Raw genomic sequence first — 21,289 nt, 5'->3', positions numbered from 1 at the left:
CTGCCAGAAAGGTTTAGTAGTTTACTCCTGAACTAAAACACTAGAATACACTAGAGCAGTGGTTCTCAAACTTCAGCATGCGTCAAAATCACCTAAAGGGATTGTTAAAACTCAGACTGTTGCACCTCTCCCTCAGAGTTTCTGATTCAGTAAGCCCGGAATTAGGTTGCAGAACTGGAACTTTTAACAAGTTTCCAGTTGATGCTGGGGCTGCTGGTTTAGGAGCCACACTGAGAACTACTGAACTATGGTTAACAATGGAATGATGGAACTTGGATGTTAGGGGATAGTGGTAAACCGGGAGTAACTGACTGGATAAGCATAAAAAAGTGAGCAGAGTGGAAAGCAATGATCACAAATACTTTAACTTCTCCTTGACTGTCAGGTGCTGAAGATGATGTATGTGGGTGGCAGGAACAGGAATGAGATGTTGTCATTGTCTGGTCACACTACCTTTCTTAAATGTTAAAAATGACCGGAAGTGTTAAGCATATTTCTTGTTTGAGGTCAGGAATCATGGGCTTGAAACTTGTTCAATTGACCACAGACTCTAGAACCAGAAGGGTGTTCTAATTAAGAGCAGGGGTTCTGGATTTAAATTGATTGTGTTCAAATGCTGGCTCTTCTACCATCTTCTTAACAGTGTGAAGTTGGCAAGTAACTTAGCCTCTCTGGGTCTCATTTACTACAGGAGTTAAATAACATCACCCATGTATAGTACTTGGAATACTGCCACGCATGTGGTTAAGTGTTCAGTACAGGTTACCTTTTACATATTATTGTAAGATAAAATCTCAATGTCCTCATCTTAGCATTTAACCTGCTTAGCATCTAGCCTGCTTTTCGAGTCTGCTCTTTCATAGTATTCCCCTACCCAACCCTTCTCTTTAGCTATGTTCCTTTCCAAATTACCTCACATTGAGCTCTTTTGCTTTCTAACTGCCTCCCCTCCACATGCATCAGTCCTTCTCCCTCTTGGACTATTTAAGTTTTAACCATTCCCCAAAACTAAGATTAAAATTCACTTTTGATATAAAGTTTTCCCTCAACACTTACATCCCCAACATTTTTTCTTTCCAAGGAAAACTCAAACTACAATTTGTAGCAATCATTTGGTGTTTAGCACATTCTTCCTGTTAGTTTTCTTTTTATGAGTTTGCCTCAATTACCAAAATCTCACCGCAGGCGGAAAGGACAGGGACATTTTTTTTTTTAAGTGAGAAAAGAAAATGTACTGCAATGGATTTTGAATGAGAAAGACCTGGGTTTAATCCCGGCTCTACCACTGTGGGATTCAAACATGGTAACTTCTTTGACCCTCACTTTCTCATTTGTAAAATGGGAATGACATTGCTTACATCTCACAGGGCTGTTGTGAAATAGACTCTGGGACATACTAAGCACTCTTTTAATGGTGACTATTATGATGTTTTATTTCTTCATAATCCTTGTAGCCCTAAGCAAAGCAAGCAGCATTAAGAAATTCCCCAAATCAACAGCATTAGTAGAGCTCTATTAATGTTGTCCTGACATTTCTCCTTTCTAAGAAAGAGAGAAGTAGTAAAGGCTATTTTTGTGATTGTACTGTAGGATGGTTTACCTCACTGGGTAAAAAAGTCTTTTTATATGAGTGGCAGAAATTATGTGTCTTCATTTAAAGTTCTTTTTTTCTGAAGAGTTTAAATTACTTAAATATGTATGTTCTTTAAAATGTAAAGTGAATCAAACTATTAAAGAAATACAAAAATATTCATAATTATACTAGCTAGTATATTTCATATGCCATGGATAGATGTGTTTACCCTTAGTCAATTTGATAATCAGCAGTAATAGTATATTACTTTAACATACAGAGTTGCAATCATCATGTGTATATAATTTTGTTCTATGATTTTTAAATTTAATTTTAACCATAAGCATTTCCCCACATTGCTATAGAGGCCTTATAAACAAATTTAAATGAGTGTAGTATTAAATGACTCCTGTTCTCAGTAAGTCTCTAGCATGAAATGCAGCAGAGTCCAGAAAGTTTAAGCAAAGGAGAATAACCACCCAATTAAAATTCTGATAAATCACACCAGCTACTGTGTACAAATGAATTGGAGGGGAACAAAAGCGGCCACAACCAGAGCAGAAGCAGTGGAGAGGGACAGAGACCGATGGATTTGATAGGAAGTTTTGAGGAAAAACTGAAAATATTGCTATTTGTTAGGGAGAGGGAGGTTTTTTGGCTTAAGCAGTGTAGTCGCATTTATTGAGAAGGGATGACGATGGGAGGAAGAACGGGCTTGGGGAGAAATTTTGCATGAAAACATTAAGTTTGTGATGCCTAGGGAGATGTCAAATAGCAAGTTCAATGTATGTGGCTGAAAGTAGCCCTCAGTGAGTGCTATGCCTGATGATTTGTATGTGTGTAGACATTTGGAGCTATAAGGATGGATGAGACCACCTAGAGAAAAATATACAGAAAAAAGGACTAAGCTCTGAAAAATGCCAACATTTAAGAGGCTGGAGGAGGAGAAGAAACTGATAAAGAAGATTAAGACGTATCAACTAGAAAGGCAAGAAGAAATATAGAAGTGTGATGTTTTGGAAGACAAGACAGAAATGTATTTTATAAAGGGACTAGTCAGCTATTTCAAAAGACCAAGCAGCATAAGGATTTGGCAATGCTAGACCACCAATGGCCTTAATAAAAGCAGTTTCCTGAGAGTATTTATTTGGGAGGTGACAAGGTGAAAAGCACAGAATTCTCAAGACATGTGGCTATAACAAAAGCAGAGAAATAGGATGGTAACAAGAGGGAATTAAGGTTAAGAGTGGTTTTTCTTTTCATTATTTTTTCCCAGTTTGGATCCCTTTTATTTCTTCTTGTCTGACTGCTGTGACTATTGCTGATTCTAATACTATGTTAAATAAGAGGTGAAAGCGGAATCCCTGTCTTGTTCCTGATCTTAAGGGTAATGCTTGTAGTTTTTGCCTGTTGAGTATGAGGCTGGCAGTGGGTTTATCATACACGGCCTTTATTATGTTTAGGTATGTTTCCTTTATTCCCACTCTGCCGAGAGTTTTTATCATAAATGGCAGCTGATTTTATCAAAAGCTTTTCTGCATCTATTGATACAATCATGTGGTTTTTTTTATCCTTCACTTTATTTATGTGGTCATCAAATTAATTGATCTGTGAATGTTGTACCACCTTGTACTCCCTGAATAAATCCCACTTGATCATGGTGTACAGTCTTTTCAATGTATTGCTCTACTCGGTTTGTTAATGTCTTGTTGAGGATTTTAGCATCTATGTTCATCAGCAATATTGGCCTATAATTTTTTCTTTGTAGTGTTTTTATCTACTTTTGGAATTAGGATAATGCTGGCCTCGTAAAATGAGTTTGGGAGCCATCTCTCCTCTTGAATCTTATGAAACAGTTTGAGAGGGAAAGGTGTTCTCAATGTTTGGTCAAATTTCCCTGTGAAGCCGTCTTGTCCGGGGTTTTTGTCTGTTGGGAGTTTTTGATTACTGCTTCACTTTCATTACGTATAATCTCTCTATTCAGATTCTCTGATTCCTCCTGATTTATTTTTGGAAGAGTCTATGCATCTACGAACTTATCCACTTTTGTCCAGGTTGTCCAGTTTGTTGGCATATTTTCTTTTCTTTTTAGAGAGAAGATATACTAGTCCACATCTGTTTAATGAAGACAATGAAGAGTTTGGATTTAATCCAGAGGGAAGTGGGGAGGCTTACTGCAAAGTGTTAAGCAGGGGAATGACATGAGATTTGTGCTTTGGAAATGTCACTGATGGTAATATGGAGAATTGATGAGAAAGGGGACAGAGCAGAAACAGTTAAGGTGAGAAATGACGGAGGTCTAAAATAAGGCAATGAAGTGGAGGGCGTAGAGAATTTTAAGAAAGTGGAATTGACTGAATGATAAGTGGAATGACTTCTTGGATATCTAGGGTAGAGAAGAAAGAGGAGGCAAAGAGCCTCTGAAGTTTCTAACTTGGACAACCTGGTTGATGGTATTATCATTCATTTATGAGAAGGGACTCATTTCTTAGAGCTGGCAGCAAAAAGAAAATGTTATTCTCTGGCAGACATTTCTCTTTAACTGTCCCACAGTAGACAGCTCACATAAAGTGCATCCAAACTCATTACCTAGGAAGGGGTCAGACTCACCTGTAATTCATGTTTCCAAAACTCATAACCGACTACATATGTTACAATATCTTTGATCCAGGCCAAAAAAACCTACTCTCGACTACCTGTGTGAACCTGTGTGCTTTTCTCATGTAATTTCCTGTATTTAGAATGTCTTCTCAAATCCTAACCTTCCCAAATCATCTCTATCTTTAAAGCAAATGTTATCTTCTTTGCCATCTCCTAGCAGGAAGTAACCTCGGCCACCTCTAAATCCCGAGTATTCAATCTCACCACTTTTATAGCACTAATACCTCTGACCTGGAGTTATATTTACGGAGACTTCTTATCTCTCTTATCAGCTTTGGCAGGGGCAGAATTTATCTGATGTATTTCTTTTTCTGCCACAGATACAAAGATGCTGTCAAATATGCTGAATACACACACACATACATACTAAGTGTGACATCTTTCAAGCCCTGCGTGCTAGAGAGTATTATGTCCGAATATTCACTAAGTCTTTAAAGCCCAGGTCCTATTTATTTAGTTGAATGACTCTGACCAAATTGATGAAATTCTTTATTTTCTTAAACCTATAAAATGGGTATGACAGTACTTCACAGTGTTATCTGGGGGAATTTAATTAAATGAGATAGTGTGTATGTGCTGCTCTAGAAGAATCTAAATAATGAGTGTTATTTAACATTATAAGTATAGTACATGTGCCATAGATAGTATTATCAATTTAGTAAGAGGCTACATGGTATAACAGTATATGAGTTGCAGCCCAAGAAACTTCACTTTGCTATTTTTTACCTGTGAGATCTCGGCAAGTTACTTTGGTTTTTCTTAGCTTTAGTTTCATTACATGTAAAATGGGGATAACACTCTCTGTATTACAGTGGTGTTTTATTAAATGAGATGATGGTACACGGTAATAGCTAAAATTATACATTTCCAAGAATAAAACCTGTAATTAAAGATCTCAGCCAGTAAGAGTATCTTGAAGAAGGCTTGTTTTTCTGATTGAAATAGTAAGCCTACATGTAGATTTGACATCTAGTGTTCTCTCCAACATCAGTGCTTATCACAACAATTTAATGAGATGACCTTTTCAAGTATTTACTTACTACTGGTAAGATGCAGGTGAAGATTAACAGATTAATTTAGAATAAAAATGGGCCATTAACTGAATAATCAAATCAAGTGAAAGAACAGTGAACAGAGAAAGTTAACGCTGCAAAAGACAAAGACTAATGGCTGTTTTATTTATAAGAAAGAGGAAAATGCGATAATTTCCAGTTCAAGCTGGAAAGAGGGGCAGGGTATACACACAGCACGGGCACTGAACTCAACTTGGCAGTAACCCTACGATAACTACATGCCAGAAAAGAGCTAAAAGGCCAAACAAAATGAGTGCAGTTTCCAGGATCAGAATGTTACAAGTTAGACAGGGCTATAGTGACTACTTAATATTAACGAGCACTAGCAATGCAAAAGGTTCTATTAAAAAAGGGTTTTGTGGGAGAATAAGCCTGGGAAACTTCTAAGGCTTATTAAAATATTAAGATTCCTAGATATACGATGGGAAAAAAAGTTTAATGTTTTAAAACTGCTGTTTCCTTTATTTGACCACAGAATCCTTTAAAAAAATAATCCTAATCACAAACTCAGAACTAGGGAATATTTCTTTTATTTTACAGATATGAAAACTGACTCCCCAAAGGGCTAAATGATTTTCTTAAGGCAGCACACAAAGCTACAATGGGAATGAGGATTCGGATTCTTATTCAACTCAGTCCTACTCTTTTTATTTACTGGTATCCGGTTGCATATAAGAAGTAAAGCAAAAACTGGTGTTCCAACATCAAAAGCAATTCCGGGTTAAGCTAGGCCTGTGAAAGAAATTATTGAAAACTGATTTTTTTTTCTCCTTAAATAAACAGACTAAGTCATTAAACATGGTTCTACTTATTTTTTTTTAATGTCTCTGTTCCCCCACTGTAGTGGTAGTAAAACAGTTATCATTGCAGTCTACCATTTTTTCTTCAATAAGAATGGACTTTCCCTCTTCTCTTTTGCCCATTATGCCTACAATTTTAGCCATATGCTTGATTTATGCTCTCCTTCCATCAATGCATACTCCTATAGCGATGGGATAGGACCCTGATCTTAAAATAGACTGTGCATATTCAACTGGGAGATGTGGCACAGAGCCAGGAATACTTAAAGTCAAAGACAATTTGGATGCATCCTCTTTAATCACTATTTTACTAAAAGATTTATTGGAGACAGAGGTGGGGAAGAATTTCTACATGAAAATAAACAAATGTTTTACAAATCACAACACCAAAAGTCACATAAATTTTTGAAGATAAAAAATCAAGTGTCTAAGGAATTTTGTAGTTAAAGCAGGATCCCCTGGATGACGCCTCCTGGAACTCTCAAGGTTATGCCTACACTGTCCTCTGATGGACGTCACTGGATACATATTCCACAGGGATCTAATTTTAGTTCTTAATTGAAGCTGAAGGGCAGCCACCTAAATCTGATAGTTCTAAACTTTTGCCCTCTGTGTACAGCACATGTGAGTGTGAGTGTGTGTGTGCACACACAAAACAAAGACAGGGAGAGGTATTATACTCTAAAAAAGCTTAATATAATTGACAATGGGAGCAATGTCAGTCCCACAAGAAATACTTATTTAAAAAATCATATTTACAAAAATATTAGTTATGACTTACTTCCAGAATTCTGAAATGTGATTTTAATAAAAAAGTTAGAGAGAGAGAATTCTAGAAGTCAAACTTGGAATTTCTTTATAAAAAGCTGAAGATGAAATTTTCTAAATGAATACTTGTGCAGCTGGGTCCAGTTATATTTAGCTTAATATTACATCTTACCCTTCAGGGTTTTTCCTACTTGTAGTTTGAGAGGCAATGGTGATTCTCACTTTTTATTTAATGAATGACTACTGTCCTTGTGAAAGAAGCTTTAGGTCACTTCCTAAATGTCATCTCTAGCTTCCTTTCTAGCACACGTACATCTTTCAGTAATACAGTCCTTCTGGCTATGTTCTTTATGATGGTGATCTTGCTAAGGAGACTGAAAAGCCAGTTCAGAATAAAATTATGTAAGTTTTGCTCAAGTTTCTTTGCTAATTAGTCATCCTGGTAAAGATATGTTACATCATTAAGACTTCACTAATAGATGGAAAAGATAGCTTAGGTGTAAATGAAAGCTGACAAAACCAATCATTTGCCCTTCCTTTTTTGACTGAGGCAGAAATGAGCATGTCAAAGCCTTTTACTTCTTTTCAAATACAGTACCAGCCAACTCTGCTTCTCTTATTACTTAAGTAGGAGTTTTTATTTTTCAGAAGCTCTTTTCCCCACTACCTATGCAAAATATCTTTTAGTATTTTAAGATAATATCCTGGCATATACAGAAGCACCATCATTTGTTGCATATTAGAACTTACCAAATAATAAAAACAGTGTCTCATTTAATCTTTAGTGAATTCTTAGCACAAGCTATAGTTTGATATTGTAGTATATTAACAAGGCTGGAAGATGGCTGCTGTCACAACATATACCTCCTATCTTGGTGGCTGATACAGATCCTGATCCCATTGATTTCTACAGCCCTTTGCCTTTTTCAGTTTATCCAAGAGTTTCTATACACAGGCTCCTCAGAATTTCCTTCCTTTGTCTCCAATGCCATCTCCCCCCCCCCCCCCGCCCACTTAACTGTTCACTCTGAACACGTTACTCTATCTCTGAATCCCCTGTTCTCAGCTCTAGTAGCCCAGGCCTGTATAACCAAGTGTAAGCTGATGTAATAGACTGAGTATTTGTGTCCCCACTAAATTCGTATTTTGAAGGCCTAACCCCTAAAGTGATAGTATTTGGAGATGGGGCTTCTGGAAGGTAATTAGGGTTAGATGAGGTGGGGCCCTAGTCCAATGGGATTAGTGCCTTTCTAAGAGACATCAGAAAGTTAGCTCGCCCCCACTCTCCCTCTCCTCTCTCTGCACAAAGAGGTCATGTGAGCACCAGTGAGATGACAGCCACACACAAGCTAAGAGAAGAGGCTTCAACATGAACCTTGCCAAAACCTTGATTTTGGACTTTCCGGGCTCCAATACTGGGAAAAACAAATTTCTGTTGTTTAAGCCACCCAGTCTATAACACTTTGTTATGATAGCCTCAGCAGACTAAGATAGCCAGGAACAGAAACAAGAGGGAAAGTAAGTTGTCTCAATAAGACAGTTCTAAGATTTTAGAGGTTTTCAAAGGCATAGTAACACACTGGTAGTATAGCAGAAAAATCAAAGAAACAGATTATCTGAGTTCTTTCTAGTCCCTAGTTCTATTTTCTGAACTTGGATCTGAACTAATTTGCTTAATCTATCTGAAAGTAAATTTTCTTATGGTAAGATAAAAATATCTATTTCACAGGGTTACTGTAATTATTTAATATACTTGCAGATAGCATCTGAGAAAACATATTGTAGAGTATAAGGCATCTTCTATATTACTTACTGGGAAACAATACAATTGAATTTTAAAAAGTAGCTGGGTTCAAACATGAGTTTAGCACCTTATGGCTGTAAGATCTTGAGCGATTTCTTGAAAACACTTGTGCCTCAGTTCCTCATCTCTAAAAATAGGGGTAACAGCTGGAGCTTATAAATATTAAATGAGATGACATATTAAAAACTCCCTAGCATAGTGCTTGGCATAGAAGAGAAGCTAATGCACATTACATCATAAAGATATGACCAGATGGACAAACAGATCAAGAAACATTAACAGGCATACTCTACACAGGATCAATACAGCAAGGAAATTTTTATCTGCATTTGCCTTTTAAAGGCAAAGCCACTTGAGAAAGGAAAGCATTGGTGTTATAAATATAACACTGAAATTTTATATTAATTTTATGGATTCTATAGGGTCCACTGCTAAGCACTTGTGTGCACAGCCCCATTATCAGGACTATATACAAAACCCAAAATGCTCCCAATTTAAAATTCAAGTACATGTAAATTGTTCAAGAGAAATAAATTCTTACCAAGTGACAAGGAGTCTATTATGGGTTAAGAACACATGACTCTCATTATTTATGATATTAGAGAGACTGAACATATGTTAAATGAATAAGAAATGTAAATGTATAGCAATTTAAACTGTTATTAAAAGATTGAAGGAATACACTATCAAAAATTTAGGCAGAGAAAGCTTCTTGATAAATGTGAGTGTTGAGCAGTAAGTGGGGGAAAAAAATGACAGAGAAGGAATGGCAGAAAGGAAGTGGGGAGATAAGACAAATGGTGGGAAAAGGCAGAGGTAGAGAGGGATATGGGCAAAGCAGGATGATCAACCAAAGCAGATGAAAAGTAAGAGCTTTCTAACAATTAAAGCTATCCAAGCACAGCAGAGCTGGCTGCTCTGAGCTGCCATTACTGAGTCTTCGGTCAGAGTGTGACATACCTCAGAAAGAACCTCTGTGCTGGAAGATAGTCCAGGTCTCTTACTACACTGTAAGTTCCCTGAGGAAGAACCCTGCAAAGACCATCACTGACGGCAGAAAAGGAGACAGAGGACCTGATCCAAATCCCACCTCTTCCACTCACTTGCCTGTGACTCTGGGCAAATCAGCCTCTTAGTTTTTCATTTATAAATGGGGAAGTTTGGAACAATGGAATGTCTGGTCAGCCAAGAACTCTCTCAGGTCCCTAAGAGTTTTTAATTAGTCAAAGATGTGTAAGTTCTCCACTTCCCTTAGTACGTGATCAAACTTGGTAAGGAAGAAAAGAACTGCTGAAAAAAACGAACCTTACATTTTTGGCCAAAACATAATCTGAGGAGTCTAAAAAGAAAAAGTCTTCAGCACGTCTAATTCCTCTGTGTCAAGTACTGCATTGTTTATGGGGAGAGCTGACATGAGATAGCCTCACTAGTTATCCTACCCAGTCACTTACACTGCAAAGCATGCTTTTCTGTTTCCTGTCAACATTGATAATTAGTTCAATGTCAAAGCTCTGTTTATGCTCCACATCAAGTCTCAAATTTTGGATGCTTAAAATCAGAAAATGAATAGAACCGATTCATATGCTATACAACAGGTCAATTCAATTATTAATGAATGGCAGCATGGTGTAGCACACTGGATGTAGAGCCAGACTGTGTAGGCTTGAATCGTGGCTTCCCACTGCACTAGTTTAGGCAAATACAGAAGCTCCTTGAATGTCATTTTATTAGAATATTGATGAGATACATAGGAATTTAGGTTTTATTTATTAACAATTAACTTACGGTAAAAGTGATTTTGTTATACATCATTTAACTTAAAGTCACAGCATCTATTAGTGGCATTAAGTAGGACTCATTGTAATGTCTGTGTGCCTTAGTTTCCTCATCTATAAAACACATTATCTGCTTTATATCCTTGTTGTGAGACTAGTCATGCAGTGCTTGAAATGATGATGGGCATGTAGTGTATGTTACTTATTAGTATTTAATAACAACTTTATTAATTATAATTCACATACCACAAAGTTCATCATGTTAAAGTATACAAATTATTGGTTTTTAGTACGTATATTCACACTTGTGCCAGCATCTAATTTTAGAACATTCTCATGGCCCCAAAAAAGAAATCCAATATCCATTAGCAGTGACTCCTCAATTCCCCTCTCCCAATAGCCCCCAGGCAACCACTAATCTACTTTCAGTCACTACAGATCTATTTTAGACAGTTTGCATGAATGAAATCCTACATCATGTGGCCTTTTGTCTGGCCTCTTTCAGTTAGCATGTTTTCAAGGCGATATATGCTATAGCACTTATCAGTTATTTTTTATGGCTGAATAATATTCCATTGTGTGGGCATGACGAATTTTGTCAAGCTAGTTATTTGGGTTGTTTCAACCTTTTAGTTATCATCAATAATGCTGCTGTGTAGTACATTCACCTTTTATATTTTTGCGTGAATATACAACTTCATTTCTTTGGGGTAGATACATAAGAGTGCAATTGCTGAGTCATATGGTAATCCTATTTAACCTTTTGAGAAACTGCCAGACCGTTTTTTGGACTGGCTGCACCCTTTTACATTCCCACCAATATGACAATTCTAATTTCTCCACATCTTTGCCAATACTTACTTTCTGACTTTTTGATTCTAGCCATACCAGAAGTGCAAAATGGTAAATCATTGTGGTTTTGATTTATATTTCCCTGATAATGAATGATGTCGAGTTCTTTTCAAGTTTACTGGTCATCTGTGTATCTTCTTTGGAAAAATGTCCATTCAGATCCTTTGCCCATTTTTAAAATGGGTCGTCTTTTTATTAAGTTCTTTCTATATTTTAGATACATGTCTCTTAACAGATATATGATCTACCCATTCTGTGGGCTATCATTTCACATTCTTGACAGGAGCCTTTGAAGTACAAAAATCAACTTTGATGAAGTATAATTTATCTATTTTTTTCTTGTTGTCACATCTAAGAATCCACTGCCAAATCTCTGAAGATTTATCCTTGTTTTCTTCTAAGAGTTTTATGGCTTTAGCTCTACATTTGGGTCTAAACCATTTTGAATTAATTTTTTAATATAATGTGAGGTTAATGTTCAACTACGTTCTCTTATTTTTTTAATATTTTATTTACTTATGCTTAGAGAGAGGGGAAGAGAGGGGGAAAGAGGGACAGAAGCATCTATGTGTGAGAGAAACATCAATCAGTTGCCGCTCATACATACCCAACTGGGAATCTGGCCTGAAACTGAGGCATGTGCCCTAACCTGGAATTGAACCAGTGACCTTTCGGTTCGCAGGATAATGCCCAACCCATTGAGCCACACCAGTCAGGGCTCAACTGCATTCTTTTATATGTGTCTATATAGCTGTCATTATGCTACTTGTTCAAAGGCAATTCTTTCCCCACTGAATGATCTTGTCAGCCCTGTCAAAAACTAGTTGACCACAGACATGTGAGTTCATTTCTAGACTCTTAAAACTATTCCTTTGATGTGTGTGTGTATATATACACATACATAATTTATATTTATACTTATCTATCCTCATGATAGTACCACTCTGTCTTGATTATTGTTGCTTTATACTAAGTTTTGAAATTGGAATTCTGAGTCTTCCAGGTTTGTTCTTTTCAAGACTATTTTAACTGTTCTGAATTCTACGCAGTTCTATATGAATCTCAGAACTGGCTTGTCAGTTTCTACGAGGAAGCCATCCAGGATTCTCAATGTGGGAAATACAGTCATCTTAGCCACAGTAAGTCTTCCAATCCATGAACATCCAGTGTTTTTCCATTTATTTAGATCTTCTTTAATTTATTTCAACAATGTTTTATAGTTCCCTACAAAACCAAGTTATTTCCTTAGTTGTTGCTCTAGGGCTTACTTAGCATATACATCTTATCAGAATCAGCTCCAGATTTATATGAACTTAATTGAATATAACGTTACTTTTACACGATGCTTTTCCTTTCTTTCTGTGACATTATTGTTACACACACGTGCATGTGGTCTGTCCGGAAAAAATCCAGCCACTATTAATATAACAAGAACCATCTGTGTGACATCATTGTAACCTGGCAGCCAAGGAGAGTGGACTGGAATGCACATGCGTGAACAATGACAACTTCACTGTACTAGTCACTGGGGGCAGTAGACACCATTGAGTGAACACGTGTACTGATTGTGTGGCTGTCGCATTCAAAATGAGGAGTAGAGCAACAAATCTGCATCACATTTTGTGTTAAGCTTCAGCATTCCTCCATGGAAACTATTCAGATGATCAAGAAGGGAACAGCTATAGGTAACTGGTGATTGGCAGCTTCATTACAACAATGCACTGACTCATGTATTACATCTAATGCAGAGTTTTTTAGCAAAACATCAAATCACCCAGTGACTAGGTTCCCGCTACAGTCCAGATTTGGTGCCCTCTGCCTTCTGGCTTTTCCTAAAACTAAAATCACCTTTGAAAGGAAAGAGATTTCAGACCATCAGTGAGATTCAGGAAAATATGATGGGGCATCTGGCGGTAATTGGGAGAACTGGGTGAGGTCCCAAGATGCCTACTTTGAAGGGGCCTGAGACATCATTGTCCTATGATGTACAATGTTTCTTATATCTTATATCTTCTTCAATAAATGTCTCTGTTTTTCATATTACATGGCTGGGTACCTCCTGGACAGACCTCATATCTATAAATGTTTCTAATCCAACAATACATTATAATTATTACTTTATATAATTTTGTCTTTTAAAGACACTGGAGAAAGGAGAACAAGAATATATACTCTTAGCTTTTTATTATCATTACTTATAACTTTCTTATTTATCGTTTCTGATTATCTTGATGTGCTCTTGAGAACTCAAGTTACTATCTGGAGTCACTTTCTTCATGCAATACAGGTTTGGTTTTAGTCACCTTTGTGCTGTTTTTGGCAAATACAGGACATTTCTGGATGTTACTGGCTCAACAAATTATATACATATTGTTTTATACAAATGCTTTGAAAAATCAGTTAAGAAAAAAGAGAAGAAATATGCACTTATATTGGCTTTTACAATTATATAATTACCTCTACCAGTGAGATCTTTGAGTGGGTTCAAATTGTTGTTTGGAGTAACTTGCTTTCAGTCTGAAAAACTTTTAGTATTCATATAAGGTGGGTCTTGAACAAATTCTTTCAATTTTTCATTTATCTGGTATCTTTATTCTCCCTGCATGCTTAAAAGAGACCTCTGCTGGATGTAGGATTCTTGGTTGAGGTTTTTTCCTTTGATTTCCTTAAATATGTTATCCCACTGCCACTGGCTGACTTCTCATCAGAAATGTCAAGATTTCAAGATCTTCTCCTTGACGTTGGCTTTCAGCACTTTTACTAGGATGTACTAATTTTGGATCTCTTTTAGTATATCCTACTTGTATATTTTTGAGCTTCCTAGATGTATAAGTTGTTTTCCAATAAGTCTGGCAAGTTTTTAGCTGTTTTTCTTCAAATATGTTTTCTTCTCTTTTTTCTTTCTCCTTTCCTCTGGTATTTCCACTACACATGTGTTGGTACATTAAAGTTCCCCACCATTCTCTGAGACTTTCTTCATTTTTTCTTTACTATGTTTTCTCTGTTCTTCTTCACCTTGTATACACTTTATTGATCTAACTTCAAGTTTGCTTATTCTGTCTTCCACCAGTTTGAACGTAGTGTTGAGCCTCTATAGTGAATTTCTACTTCAGTTATTGTACTTTATTGCACTTAATGACAAAATTTCCATTTGGTTCTTCTTTTTTATGTTTAATAATTTCTATCTTTGTACTGTTATTCTCCATTTGATGCGACATTTAATCATACCTTGCATTTCTTAATCATGGTTTCCTTTAGTTCTCCAAATATATTTATAATGGCTACTTTGAACTCTTTTGGCTATTAAATCTAATATCTGGTCATTCTCACAGGCAATTTCCACTGCCTGCATCTTCCCCCAGTATAGGTTAATCTTTTCTGTTTCTCTGCATGTCTCATTTGGCTAGGGGCAGGGGGAACTGCACATTTTAGACAATATATTATAGTAACACTGGGTAATCCCCCTACCCTCCAACACTTGATATTGTTATTTGTCTATCTGTTCAGAGACTGGCTGGAATTATTTTAATCTCCCCTACCTCTCTGCAAGGGGGCTTGCCCTTGAGTAGGCCCACCTTCATCCTGGAATGACAGTTGCTTTGGTAGGTCCCTCCTCTTTTACTTTCTCTTTCTCTGACCACACCCTGCTGTTAAACTCCACTAACTGCCAGACTGATTGATCTATCCTCTTCAGCAATATCCTGGGAAATAAACTGCTCGGCAAACTTAAAGTCTATTAGGGCTCCTTTGAAGGGATATTTCCTGAGGTCAGTATTTAAGATTTGTTCTAACCATAGGAGGATTCCTTTCTGCTGTCTTTTCCCCTTTATCTCTAGCGAACCAGCCAGCCTTCTGGTTGCCTGTATCTTCAATGAATCACTCAATCTCTTCCCAGTTGCCTTTCACCACAACCTGCACCCTCAGCAATGAACTTCACACTCTCATTGTAAATGAAGCTGGTTCCTTTGGGGAGAGATTCCAAGCTCTGTTATAAGGCCTGCTTGCTCCTCCGGAAAACATTTCTGAGCCCTGGTTCTGATGCCGGGGGCAGAGACAATGGCCTCCTTCTCTCTGTGTAACACCTCCTTGAGACAGCAATTGGAGGGAAGCAGCAGCTTGCCTCTCCCAGGGTGGAACCTCTGTCCCACCAACACGGCCAAGGGCAATTGGGGTCTTACTGTTCTTAAGGGTAGCACACTTAAGGTAGAGCCTCTGTCCCATGAGTAGAGGCTAGGTGAAAGGAAGAAGACTCCATCTCTCAGTTGCACTCACAATTTAGTCTTAGCAACAGATCACTGAGGAGGGATTAAAAAATGCTGAGCTTATCCCCTGTGCCTACTGGGAAGAAAGCCCTCCAACTTTAAGCTGATGGAAGAGGAAGCTCTGTGTTCTTGGCTGCATCAGTTTGGAGGAAAGTTTCCATCAGGCTCAGCTGAGAGGGAAGGGAGGAAGCAGGTCTTACTTCAAATACTGCAAACTTTCACTTTTCTGACTGAGTTTTAGTAGATTTTCTTGAATAAGTATCTCTTCACTGACTATATGCTCTTAGGACAATTTCCAGAGATTTTAAACGATTATTTTTAAAAATATTTTTTTTACCAGTTTTTATTGGGGATCAGATCCATATAACTCCTCACATTGTTAGGGCTAGAAGAGGAAGTTCTTGATGAGTTTTTTTTTGTATGAGAAAATGGATCTGAAACTCTAAAGTAGAAATCAGAGAAACTATTCTTATCATTCCCAGGCCGAAATCCTAAAAAGTGATCCAAAGATCATGTATAGGCTGCCACATGATAGACTAAGTCAGAAGAGCTATTTTGTTCTTTCTCCCTATATGTATCCTTCAATGCCTTGCAAAACATCCAAAATAAAAACTGGAGTCTGAAAAGAAGTATTGTTTTATTTTGAACTACTCTGAGGCATTCCTCCTAGCCTACAATACAATTTATCACCTCTAGTCTGGTTTTATGCCAGATCACAACTGGATGAGAACTTTAAAAAGTAAAAAGCATGGGATGCCTTTGGTAGTGTGTGTGTTAAAATAAAGATATTGAAAATGTTTATCTTTAAAGTAACTGGTTTCTAAATGTGAATTGTACTTGTATGATGTATCAAAGTATTCCCTAAGATAAATATACCAAATAAAATTTGAGTCAAATTTGCAAGGCATATGAAGCTCATTAGTTTTAGTGAAAATTAGAGTTTAACGACTTCAAGTGCAAGGCTTTCAGAACCAATATCCATGCCTCAAGTTATTCCCAAGAATGGATCCATGCTATAGGATTAATGTTTCTATGTTGGCACATTTTCCACAGGGGAATGTAAATATGAAATTTTACCCATTCATTTGCTATAGTCCACAATGGTAATCCTCAGTATGCACCTCTAGCTGAGAAAGTGCCAAACCAAACACCACAGGCAAATAGCCAACTTAGGAACCAAAACCTAACACAGTACCTAGAATACAGAACTTACTGAAAAAAGATTTGTGGACTACAGAGATCTCCACTGATATGCCAACTATGGGGTAAAAAAAAGTAAAAAAGAAAACAAAACCAGAATCTTTCAAATGGTAGAATGGAACTCTGTATTCATATAAATTTATTTCACTCCATAAACTGGCTGTGTAGATAATACTATCTCTAAATGTAATAATATTTTTATGCTCCCCTCAAAAGAATGCGTAAGATAATCAAGAAGGCTCAATTTTAGAGGAAAAAAAATGATTTTTTTAAAAAAGTACTGGTATTTGCTTATACCTCTAATCACACTATTATAAAAAAGTATAATATATAACATGTTGTATATTATATTTTATACCATTATAATCTATTATAATATAAAAGTTTAAATTACAGAAAAGGGAAAGAAATATCACATGCAGTAATAATATTCAGATAGTGAAATTCACTTAGTGAATTTTCTTGCAGTCATTTTTCTTTGTATAGCTTTTGTTAGTTTAATATGGATGTGATCATACTGCATGCATACTTTTATATCCTGCATTTTCAGCAAACATTGAGGTATGCTTGAGATTCTGCTGTATACTTAAGAGAATATCAAACTCAACACCAAACGATATGTACAAATCATAGGAATTCTGGCCTCTGCTCAGTTTCCAAGTTCCCTTAATTTATTTAATAGGCGTTTATATTATAGGTGCCGATTTTGTGCCACATGCAGAACTGGGGGAGGAAAATACAAAGAGAAGCAAGAGTATTCTTGTCCTCAAAGAACCCTCAACTCAACAGTTACTGTCTGCCTTCAGAGAAATATGGGCTTACCTATGTGAGTTTGAAGGTAATAAAATAAATGCTTGAAATTTGGCTATTTATCTCAGATAACAACTGAAGTTTTCCACATTTTATCCAGTTGTATTCTCATCTTACAGGTGAAAGAGCTGCAATTCTTGTGCTCATTTTATGACATGTTTTTCAATGTTTATGGCAATTAGTACTCTTGGTCTGGGATCAGTTGCGTTTCTGAAACCAGTAAGAGCTTTCATTTCTCGAAGATGTGAATTTTCAGATTATTCATCACACCTACCCCCATCCTACATATTTGCATGAAGCATTTGTTTATGTGCTGGTAGATAGGCACAGCCTGCCAATTTAGGTAGAAAATGTAAAGGAAGTGCTTAAATAAGCACAGGTGCTTACATCCAAATCTATCATGATCCACATGCACCTGGAATTATTTGCATATATACCCAAACATTAGCAGTTGTATCTGACTTTATTTTATATGGAAAAATTTCAGCACTCCTAGTTGGTAATTTTCCTTGCTATCTTTCAATTTAAGTCTAGTTGCCTAAATGATGTCTCAAGGTATGAAATAAGAGATTAAACAAGGTATTGAGTCATAATTTCAAACTTTATAAAATACACCTGAAGTGGTACTGAGTGGGAGCACTGAGCAGTGAAGGTGCTACACACAACAGGCAGAAAATCTGTTCTCTCTCTGAGGCTGCACCACTCACTAGTTCCATGAATGTTGGCAAGTTGTCATTAATGTAATCCTAGGTTTTCTTATCAATAAAGTAGGGATAGTGACATTCTTGCCATACTTAGAGCATTAGTGCATAACTATTACAAAGCAAATCTTTGTAAAAATGCAAAATACTACATTAGTGTTAGGAATTAGGTCTAAGGATCATTAATTCATAACTATTTCCTAAAAGTCTCAGTATAATTTTTATTTTTTGAAAGGCTCTGCTCCCTTACATTTACTTCTAAGTTGTCACAAAGGTTTTACATAAAATAGTGCTGTGTTTTCCAGAGAGAGCATCCGTAATTCGTCAAAAGGGGTGCTGCAGTAACAAAGCAGCAACTGTATGAAGGCTCCAGAGACATGTTTAGGAAAGAAAAAGAGAACTAGGGTAGCAAAACAAATTGGATGGTAATTTGAGTTCCTCTTATTTTCAGGCTGGGTTTAATGTAGAGACATGTACTATTCTATGTCTCTCTACATCAAGGACCTAAACTCTTAGGATGTACGTAGATCCTTTACAGCAGTCCAACAGTTTTCATTTCAAACTCTTTTTAGGGCCTTAGGCATGAAAGAGTCACTAATAGTTTTAATCCTTGGAGACTGAAATGGTTTTGTTTGTCAATGTTTTTCCATTAACGAAGATTACCTAGCTAGGTCCCTACTGACACTTGTTTATATCAGAACTCCCAGGAAGCAGAAACCTGCACACTAGAACTGAAAATAACACCAGTATAGTAATTGCCATCTCCAAAGACCTAACAGCCAGTAAAACACAATACTTTGAAAACTTTAGGTTTTGTTACTATAAGAAATAAACATACTTAATTAATAGCTGTGGGAATTTTTTTCTCCCTTAACTGAAACACCTATGAAATTTTAGCACCAGATTCCCATACAGATGTAGTATGGATCCTCCCAACTAAACTAAATAGCAGTTGCTTTCCTAGCCTGAATACCTATTATGAGTATGTTAACAAATATGTTCTGGTAACAACATGCTTCTTTTACTTTCACTTACCTCTCCCCCATTAGCATATAATGGTTTGTCTCTTTCCCTCTCTCTTTACCACATCACAATATTCCATTATGTAGACATACACTAGCTTCTTCAAATACTCCCTAATTGCTGGACACTTGGTTGTTCCAATCTTTTGCTATTGTGTACAATGCTTCAGTGCGTAACGTTTTACTTGAGTCCAACCTATCCACAAAACAGATTTCTAAAACTGGCACTGCTTGGTCAAATGGCAAAATGCACCTGTAATTTTGGTAGATACTACCAGTTTCTGTTCCACAGGAATTGTGCCATCTTACACTCCCATCAAAGGGATGAGTACTTATTTCCTAAAGACCATCTATAATATATACACACATGGATCCCACCCCCAAATTTTGACTCAGTAGATAAAGGGTCAGGCCTGAGCAGACTTATCTTAAAAAAGTCCCCTAGGCAGTACATTCCTGGTTGAGCACCCCTGTTCTAAAAGGCATTGTAGTCTTTTTACACTGTTCAAATCCAAAAGAAAATTAGAGTTAAATCTTTAACTTCCAAAATTTATTCTCCATGTCACTCATTCAATAATACTTTTTTTAAATCCTCATCCAAGGACATGCTTATTGATTTTAGAGCAAGGGGAAGGGAGGAAGAGAGAGAAAGAAATATCTATGTGAGAGAGGAACATCAACTGGTTGCCCCTCATATGTGCCCCAACCAGGACCAAACCCACAATCTAGGCATGTGCCCTGACTAGGAATCAAACACACGACCTTTTGGTTTACAGGACAATGCTCCAACCAACTGAGCCACCTCAGCCAAGGCCAATAATACTTTTTAAGTGCCTATTATGTTCTGGACACGCTAGGTGTGGAGGAAATAAAGATAAATAGTAGTATCTGTCATCAGGGAGTTTGCTGGGTCTGAAAATGAGAGACAGATAAATAATTGAAAGATAACGTATAAGCATAATGTTAGAGATTTACGTAGAATTTTATAGGAATGCTAAAAAGGGACATTTCATCCTAACAAGAGGGCCAGAGGAGGCTTTCTGAAGGACGTGCTCCTGGAGCTCTGTAGGATTAACCAGGTTAAAAGGAGTAGAGGGATACATGAAGGAAATGGCATTCTGGGTAGAAAACAACATATGCTAAGGGAGAAAATAAGAAATGGAAGGGATGTATATGTGTATTTCACTGGAAACATTTTATATTGCTACAGTATAAAACAGAAGGGAGAGAAGTAAGCTGCAAAAGCATGCAGAGACCAGGTCACCAAGTGTCTACTATGTTATGTTCAGGAGCTTGAATTTTATTTTACAGGCCAAAAATCACTCAAGGGTTTTAAAGCCTGGGAGTGACACGACCAGACTGTTGTTCCAGATTTATGGACAATGGACTTGTAGGGCACATAACTAGAAAAAGAAAGAACAGTTAGGAAATTGGTGTAGTAATCCAGATGAAAAGTTGAATTAGGGCAGGGGTTAAGGAGCGAATGGGCTAAAGAAACCATAAGAGATAAAATGAGCAGGACGAAGACTTTAGATGCTGGGGGTAGAGGTGAACAGAAGGATGACTTCAAGGTATTAGCAGACCACTACCAGGGAGGCACTAGGTTTAAGCTATCTTTGCAGCAGCAGCGATAGGTTTATGATGATTCATAAACCTATGAATCGCTCACCTGGTCTTGGCATTTATGAGGCCAGGGACAGAAGTATACAGCCCAGCAAAACACAGATAAAACCGGTGAGCTTCTCCTTAAGCATCATGCTTTAATCATCTAAGTAAAGCAACTCAGGCAACCCGACAGTGAAACACATTTCACATGGTCAGAACTCTGATGCACCTTCTCTTATAACTCCTCTATTGGTGGGTCTCTTGACTCCATATTCCTCCATGCCCGTGAGGTGGCCTAGACGATTGCTGACAACATACATAACTTGTTGGCACAGGGAACAATATGTGGCTAAGGGTCAGCAGCATGAATACCTGTTTTCCCA

General features: G+C 37.1%; 1 protein-coding gene across 8 annotated transcripts in view; it reads right to left on the bottom strand.

Annotated features, from left to right (window-relative positions):
* Positions 1 to 21,289, bottom strand: part of RIC8B (RIC8 guanine nucleotide exchange factor B) — a 101,414-nt gene that overhangs the window by 70,776 nt on the left and 9,349 nt on the right. The window lies entirely within an intron of this gene.

Source organism: Phyllostomus discolor, chromosome 2 (assembly GCF_004126475.2).
Source record: "Phyllostomus discolor isolate MPI-MPIP mPhyDis1 chromosome 2, mPhyDis1.pri.v3, whole genome shotgun sequence".
Lineage (NCBI taxonomy): Eukaryota > Metazoa > Chordata > Mammalia > Chiroptera > Phyllostomidae > Phyllostomus > Phyllostomus discolor.
This window is presented reverse-complemented; position numbering and strand designations above follow the sequence as displayed.